General features: G+C 40.0%; 1 long non-coding RNA gene across 1 annotated transcript; it reads right to left on the bottom strand.

Moving 5' to 3' along the window:
* Window positions 1–1,238: 1,238 nt before the first annotated feature.
* Window positions 1,239–2,301, bottom strand: LOC137859495 (uncharacterized). Its single transcript, XR_011098341.1, has 3 exons — window positions 2,225–2,301; window positions 1,757–1,869; window positions 1,239–1,335 (listed from the first exon to the last, which is right to left on the bottom strand). It is a non-coding gene; the product is annotated as an uncharacterized lncRNA (long non-coding RNA).
* Window positions 2,302–8,871: the final 6,570 nt, after the last annotated feature.

Genomic DNA, 8,871 nt, shown 5'->3' with positions numbered 1-8,871 from the left:
AAGTTAGGACTGAATATGTACTTAAAGCAGATTGATTGATTTCACAGGATTTAACCATTTTCTTATAAGGGCTAGGTAATCATTTGGAAAGGCATCAAGCTTGCTTAGCTTTGATCCGTGACATAAAAGGACATTATCATAATACCAACCAAGGTTGCAGTCAAGAACTGAGAAGGCATTAGAGTTGGTCCAGGAACTATTTGACCCAAGACTTTCAATTAAGGAACGGGGTGAATGACTATTTGATGACAAGCAATTTCCCTTCACTTTCTCAATCAGCTTTTAACAAAAAGGTTCATAAAATATGCCAGCACAGCCCAAGGCAACACAGCTTGTTGCGTTTCAGACCAGTGAGTTCAGTTTCTGTGAAAGTAAAAATAATGCAATTCACTACGTTCTGAAACGTTGTGTAATATATGTGGAAGTGGTAGGTAAAGGGGTCATTTACAGATGTCTGGTGTAATTACACCACAGATATCAAATCCTGGCAGTTTTAGATGTGTACATCTGTCAACCATTTCTGAAGGCAAAAAGTAAACCAAGAGCACTGAGGTGGAGACACCCCAAAGGTAATAATAATAATAAAAGAAATAAATAATTGATAATTTAGAGAGAGAATTTAAAATTTCTGCTTCATATTTTGATATTCGGCATCCCAAGCGTGAGCCACCAAGAAAAAATACAACACAATACTGCCTGTGTAAAATTCCTACATCATTTCAAAAGCTGGTGGTTTTGTATGTTTGGTTGGTTGGTTTTGTTTTGTTTCCTTATTTTTTTCCTTTCTTTCCTTATTTTGGGTGGGGGGAGTGAGGAAGTGAAGGGAAAGAGTGGGCTGGGCTATACTCTGGTTTGATTGTTTTAAAACAAAGAAATCAAGCCCCTGAGCCATCGATCCACTGCCATGTTAAAGGTTATCATATTTACCACCAGGAAGGCACAACCAAGTAATCAATTTCCTAATTACAAAAGGTGCAGTGTATTTCTGCCATCAGATGCAGGTAGTTTAAGAAGCTAATCACAGCTCAATTAAAAGTTACTGCTCCCAACTGGGAGTGATTGGTGAACACATCTAATCCATGTACAAATAAAGCAAAGCCATATCATCTGAATGATCAATAAAAAGTATCAATTAGTGTGTAATCTCATAAACAGCATGTGTGACCATCAGCAGGAACAGCACCTTGTATCACTCATTTTCAGGTAGATTTAAACTCAATGTTGTTTAAATAACTTACAAATATGAAGCTTAGCTGCCAGAATCCACTCGAGGTTTTAATGCCGTAAGGAGCAACACCTACCGCTTTTAACTGGATAGTTCATGAGCACAGAAACCTGAAAATAAATTAGCAAAAAAGATAATCTAGTGCCTGAATAGCCTTCAGGCAGTTTGAGCTTCAGTTTTAAGCTCCTCACCAGTTCCAAGACTACATGAAGCATTACCAAAAAAAAAAAATTAATGAGTTTAAGCCAGCTATGTTACACAGTGTTACTTTTATCTTCCAGCACTTCACAAAATTATAAATATCCCACATGGCAACTATTCCTAGAATGAAGTGAAATCCAGCTACCCAAAGCCAGCACACACTGAGACAGGCTTGGAAGTGCTGTGACTCGCACCTCTGGAAGTTAACGTCCCACAGAAGCTTCCCAATGCCACGCTCAGGCTTGGGCCAGCAGAAGGCATCACCTTCCAGCCTGGCTGCATGCTGTGCACATGCAATAACACTTTCCAAATCAAGGAGGAGATGCTCACCGAGAAGAAGGTTCTGTTTCTAGGATGAGAGCAGCAAATTGGGCACTTCCAGATAGGGCCAGAAACCAGAGACTGGGCCACGCTGTCACACTCAACCCTCCTGCTCCTTGGGACTAGAGAAGGAAAGGAGAAAAAAAGCACCCTGGTAGACCAAATCTAAAACAAGCATTTCTTTCAATGTATCCCCTTTCCCTTCTCTCCCTACAAGGACATTATGCTGGAGGTAGAGCAAACTTCACAAACAATTGCAGCAACAACAAAACAAGAGACTTTCCTTTCCCTCAGACCATTTTAAACACTAGCTGCAGAAGATTTCTCTGCATTTTAGTGTCAGAAAGTGCATTTTTACTCTCCCTTGCCATCACACAAGCCATAGGAAAGCACCAACCAAATTAAAGCATACATCCTTTAGGAAAAAATGGGCCTGCTCCTGCCTTCTGCAGCCACTCACACCCGCAGTGCTGGTACCTGCCAGGACGGGAGCAGTTGCAGCAGCACCCTGGCCATCACCTCCGGTTCAAAGGAAAAACCAGCCAAGGTCTGCTATGAAACAAAATGGTTTACAGTAAGTGTAGGAAATCCTCATTTTATACAGACACAAAAGGTCATCTTTGCAGACAATTTTTCTTCCTTTTTTTTTTTTAATCTATTTACTTTTGGACTATAAAACAGAAAACCGAAAGGAGAATGTACGATGCTCAAAAACCACTTCTCAAAGCAGCCAGATCAAAAGCAACACAGGAACAAAGAAAACTTTTGAAACCAGTGACACCCTACAGCTCGAGCGCTGCTCTTTGGGGTGTCCGTCAGGAACACAAGTTCTATACCATCAGCTCTGAGGGGTGCACACATAATCAGACATAAAACAAAAGCGTTGAATCTCTATTTTAATTTTCTTCCGTGGCATTTTCTGTTTCTGAAGTAACCCATGTTTTCTGCACTGAATTAACTGGGTATGTAAAGGCTACACATGGGGGGTTCGGTGCAGAGCAAAGGTCTGAGCTCTGTAACTGTAGATAATAAACAGGCACATCCCAAACACTCTGGAGAATCCCACAGCATGGAGGAAAAGCAAGCTCAGAGAGAAACACAGCCCCAGGGGCCAGCTCCCAGGAACTTATTTCCTTCTGACTCTCTTCTCGCTGCTTCTTACCTGCAAATAATGGCTCTTTCTGTCAGCTCTGAGCCAAAACTGGGATTTATCCAAGAAGGGGCTCTGAGCTCAACCCAAACAACAATGGACACAGCACACATTACAAGAAATGTTTGTTGTCTTTTTGTTGTTTCTTTTTTTTTTTTTTCTTTAATGCCTTCCACACCAGTGAACAGGGATCTAAAACTCACTCCATTTGCCTTAGTCTGTGCCTACAGACTGACTCCTTCACTGAAATATTTTGGTGGTATTTACACCATCACTGCAAACAGACAGGCCTTACAGAAACACCAAGAAGTGAAATGCATTTTCCTATAGTTAAATAGATATTTTCTGCTCACAGTGACATCTTATTTGTATGTGGAGTGAAGCACAAAATAGCCATATCTGAATTTCTTGCAGGCAAAAAGTCTGATGTACACCTTTAAAATAGCTTCAACATTTTTAAAACACTACAGCACATGAGGACAAGTCTCTGAAGCTTTAATGTATTTTATTGTAAATTCAGAACTAGGTGGAATGTAGAGCCAGAAAAAAGAAGGAAAAAAAAGTATTACAAGTTGTTGTCTACCTGGGGTATCTTTCCTAAGGCATCTTTCCTAAGACCTGAAAAAGAAATATTTTTTTAATGAACTATAGAACTTATTAAAGTTTTAATAGTATTTAATAATATATATTTTAAAATAAAATGGCCAAAAAAATATATACCTCTGTTCTTTGATTCTCATATGAGAAATGGGATAATATTCAGATGTTTTTGGTTGGGTAGGTAAATCACAGTGGTGTGGCACACTGCACGAGTTCCTCTGGAGGTTACTGCCCTGGGTGTGGAGTTAGCTGAACATCTGCCAAGCCCTGGGCAAGCTGCACTGTCCTTCTGCAGTATTGATCAGCGTGCCTGTAACAGTGGACCAGGAAGAATATAATTTAAGTAACCAAAGTTACCTACTCTAGCTCTCTCCAGCAGCCTCTCTCAGAACAGTGTGGGTGTTGCCGCTGGCAGTTTGGGACCCTCAGCTGCGCCCCACTTCAGGTGGCCAGACCTGGAGGCGATGCCCAGCCCCAGCACAGGGCAGCAAGCTGCAGGGAAGGTGTGCTGCTGCCTCGGCTCTTGCCACCAGCACCAGTGCCTGTCTGATCCCACCAACACCAGCTCAGAAAAAAAAAAAAAAAAAAAAAAAAGTTGCACTCCAAAACCAGCACATATTTTTTCTGACATTTTAGCTCCTTGAGTTAGACCCTTAGGTCACTGGGCAAATTTTAGCAGTGTGGTAAGACATACTGGGGACAGAGAGGGATTCCTTTGCTCACAAGTAGCATCAAGAGAGGCTTAACAATGCCAAGAAACTAAACTTTTAGAAATCTTCCTTCCAAACTCAGCTGGCTCTTAGAAAAGCAGACGTACTTGTTGCCCTGATTTCCATGATGCTCCCGACATAGCTTGCTGCTAAGGGACTAAAGACATCAGCCACTCCACTGACAGAGCAGAATAAATCCAAAGGTGGGGAATTAAACAGGATGGCACAGCATTAGTGTCAGAGAGGCTTTGTCAGCATGAGACTTTTCTGTTTAGTTCAGGGACAATAGATTCTCTCCACCTTTTCACTAAGAAATTACAATGCAGATTTTATAACTGAAGTAAATCTGGTGTTAAAAAAAAAAAAGTACCATTTCCTAGACAACTATAATTAGTGACATCTTAGGCAACAGTAAATAAAAATAATAATAACAACAACAACAATAAATCTTTTCATAATTGTAATGCAGACCCACTGTTTAGGATTAGTGCTTCTTTATTCAGGGACTATTCCAAAATCTCCTGAAGCCGACAGGACCTTCACACTAACTTCAGAAGGCTCTATCCAATTCTATTGAGCAGCATAAGAAAATGTAAATCAGAGAAATTGTGGGAACTTAAAGGTACTTAAGTGAAATACAGGAAGTTCATTCAGAGCCCAGGGCACCCTGCATAGCATTTATTTTAACTTCTAATGTTGTGTCGTCTTGTTTAATGAACAGGAATCATACTTAGCCCTACAATAGGAGGAATTCACCAACAAATTATTTAGGAAAAAGAAAATCTTTCAGCTTATATTATCGTAATATTTCATTAACATTTCTAACAGAAACTCCCTCACATGGAAAACAGCCTCAACTCAACGAAAAAATATGTGCAGAAAATCTTCCCCAAGCAGTATAAGCAGAGGTTTAGGATTGTTCTGAATTGAGAATGATATTCATTCACTCCATTTGCTTTGAAAATATAGTCATAACTAATTTTTAAACTAAATTTTATTCTGAGAGATTTTCATGGCACAAAATTATTTGGAGTTACACCTGAACATGATGGCTAAAATAGTCCCTTGTGAATGACACTTTGAGCAGCTGCTCGACCTCACAAAGGGAATCAGAGCACTGTCCTGGTCACACCTCACCCTCATTAGGAAAATGACCTCGCAGGGCTGTTGTTTGGTCATGGTTGCAAAGCAGAGCTGGGGAAGGAAAGGTTGCTTAGGTGGGATCCTTTGCACAGGGAAGCCAAGGAACTGACTTCATTTTGAAGGCGGCCTAATGGGGCATCCTTTAACGAGCGGTGACAGTTCTGCTGAACCAGACACCCGGCTCAGCACCCTTAACAGGCAGCAGCTCTGCCGGAGTCCTCAAAAATAAAACTGGTTTGAGAAGCAGAGGAGAAAAGTGAATGCTAATTATTAATTAGTAGAGCTTCAAGCAATTATGTAACTATCAGTGGAAAACTAAGACAGATACTTGACAAAATCAGACAGAGAGGGAAACAGAGTGACAGAATGCAGGGCCAAACCTGACAAAAGTGTCAGCTCAGACTCCAGGGAAATTACACCTTTCACGTCCATTTACATTTGATGTAACAGGGAAGTACAATAAAGAAGAAGAATGACTCAGTCCCGCTGAAGGAACTCAACATGACGTGCGTTCTGCTTCCAGGCATCCACTCCACAATTATTTTAAATCACTGGCATCTTTGTGGCACAAATGAAATATATGAACATTGGAAATTAATGCGTTGAAAACCATGAACCTATTTGATTTCTTTCGATTCACTCCTGCACTTCAAATCTTGGACAGAGTACTCCAAGCCCCAGCCTTCTTCAGTTCAGAATTGGCTGTGGGTGGCCCAAGTCGCTCACAAGGACTTTTCTATGCAAATATTGAAGGAATTTGGCTTGTACTTTCCAGAGAATCCTTTGTCACCCTATGGCATAAAGGGAGACCATCTCAGGAAGAGCAGAGCTCTCCTTCGTGCCCTTTACACGTTGCTCACAGCACAGCAATGGCTTGTTGTGGGATTATCCAGTCCAGATTCTTCCTCATGGGTTGAGCATCAGGAAAATTACCCACTTTCTTATTTTGCATCATCCTATTTTACTGTATTCACAACAAAAAGTTTGCAAAAATAATAAGTGATTGCAGAGCTCAATTTTCTTCCATACTGAAAAATCTCTGTCTTGCTCTCAACGTGAATCAAATTTGCAAGGACATACAGGGACAAACTTTCAAGGCACAGTCCAGACCCATGTATGTCTCAATAGAGACATTGCACTATATTGTACACAAGCAGGTATTAGAACTTGCTCATCCAAAATGAACTAAACCTAACTTCTGCACACAAACCAGGCTTTGCGTGCATTTCTTGTATTTTCCCCCATATTCTGTGAAAAAGAAAAAAAGTAGAATTGAAGGATTCTCCAAATATCAGCAAATCTGTATTCTGTATAAGGTACAAGGCACTCTATGTGACTGATGTCCGAACTGAACATCTCGGAAACACAATGTTTAAGATGGAGCACAGCACTGGAAAACAAATGCCAGACTTCTTGATGCTGGAGATATTTTTCCAAGTAAAACTCTTTCTGAGAGGTCAATTTAAAATCACTTCATGTTTTTATCTTGGCATTCAACAGCAAATAAAATATTACCAACCTAACTTCTGAAGTATTCACAACTGCACGGTGAAAGTTTGAAGCCTGTTATCGCAGGCACTTCTTGCCTTCCAAACTGAAGGCACTGTGCTGCTCAGCTGCTTTCCTGGCAAGCTGCAATCAGGGCTTATGCAGGCAAAGGCCACCTGCACACCCTTCTTACCATGCTAATAAGAAAATATTGGGAAATATCTTTGGTCTGGGAAAAATAAAATCTTCTTTTTCACTGCCTTTTAGGAGTCAAGAATAGGAAGAAAGCTACAAGACTCCTAACGCCACACATTAACGTGGCTGACAAGGATCCTGACACTATGAATGAGGTCTCTGTTTTCATGCTAAGTAGCCATCAGGAGGAGCAATTGTTTTCTGTCACAGTATTGTTTCATTAACAATAAAGGAAATTAGGAAACTATGAATTTTACTTCCTCTTTTTTTTTTTCCCCCCACCAACCTCATCTCAGCTACTTTCTAGCACTTTCCCTGCTGATCTTCCAGACTGTCCTTTCATGCCTTGGAAGAAAGAGACATTTCAAGACAATTTATTTTCCAGTTATTCCAAGCAGTCTCCATCTTTGCTTAACTGAAAAACAAGACACTCGGGAAAACAGACTTCTACCTGATACACCTCTTGTCCTTAAAGATGTGAAACTGCTGAAAGTGTCACTGTACTTCGGGTCTCGTGCATGATGTGGTAGCACAGGACAGAAAGCTGACCCTAGCAGTAGAATAGAGCTTGGAAGCCCAGCCAAGATGCCCGCTTGATCAAAACCCCACAAGTTCTGCAGAACGAGATGCTTTGGAAACCTTTCCTTACCCTGACAGGCTGAAACAGAAGAACCTGTTCCCAGCTCTTACTAAGCATCCTGAATTTTCTAAACTCATTTTTATAAATATATTTCAGGGAAATAGAAGTATTTTACCCTAAATTTCAAAGCAATTAGGGCATGTTGCAATAAACATTTATTTTAGGCTTTGATTAATGGTTTCATCAGTTCAAATACTATTGATAAAAGAGTCAAAAGAAAATGGCAGTGAGATACAAACAACCTGGAAGGTAGAAGTGAGGAGCAGAAGAAAAAAAGTGTGGTTCAAACAGAGGGAAGAAGAGACAAATGAGGAAACTGTGGCCCTCATGCAAGACTGGCCCACCTGCCTAAGCTCTTACAAGTACAGGAGGTGAAGGAGGAAAAGGTTTTCATATTGTTGTCACTAGCACGTGTCTTCTGCATCAGGCTCTTCTGCTAATCTGGGATGCAGCCCTCCCACCAGCATCAGCAGCAATCCGGGCATGGACAATATTTCAAAGGAGATCTTAACTGTTCTGGACTCACCCTACATCTGCACGGACAAAGCAAGAATCAAATGACAAATATCAGGCATTGATTTTCACGTAATAGCACCAAGTAAACTTCTTTTAGTTTCTAAAAAGACAGCAAAATGCCACAAAATTACACAATGAAATTTAAATTGCACTGAACTTGCGTTAATGCTTTTAAAAGAAATCATATCCAATTAAGCAACCTACATATTGGATTTTAACTAACAATGGAAGTGTTCAAAATCTGAGCACAATGTGAAGTACTTTCCTCTCTCTTATTGATAAGGAAGACAAAAGAAAAAGTGTCTTCTACTACAGTATTAGACAGCAAACGTTGCCTTGTACAAAACAAACTATTCAATTATGTTGTCAGGTGTGACAACAGCAATCAAGTTGTAAAGGCTGAATAATTCGTAATTTGTAATGAACAAGGCAAATTATTTCTTACAACGTAAAATAAAAAAAATATTTTACACTATACATAAAAAACACAAATGGGTGCTACTAAAATAAATGAATCAAACATGGGAATTAAATTTGAAGGAAGGGCTTATGACTTCTCTATACAAATACTATGACTACAACATTGCCTCAATTTTTTTGTTTTGTTGGATTATTGGATTTTTTATTTTTTTTTTGCTAATGTCAGACAGACTCTAGTTCGCACAACAGTCAACATCAGCAG

The sequence above is a fragment of the Anas acuta genome, chromosome 7 (genome assembly GCF_963932015.1).
Source record: "Anas acuta chromosome 7, bAnaAcu1.1, whole genome shotgun sequence".
NCBI classification, from domain to species: domain Eukaryota; kingdom Metazoa; phylum Chordata; class Aves; order Anseriformes; family Anatidae; genus Anas; species Anas acuta.
The sequence above is the reverse complement of the archived record's forward strand: the minus strand, read 5'-3'. Positions and strand labels throughout refer to the sequence as shown.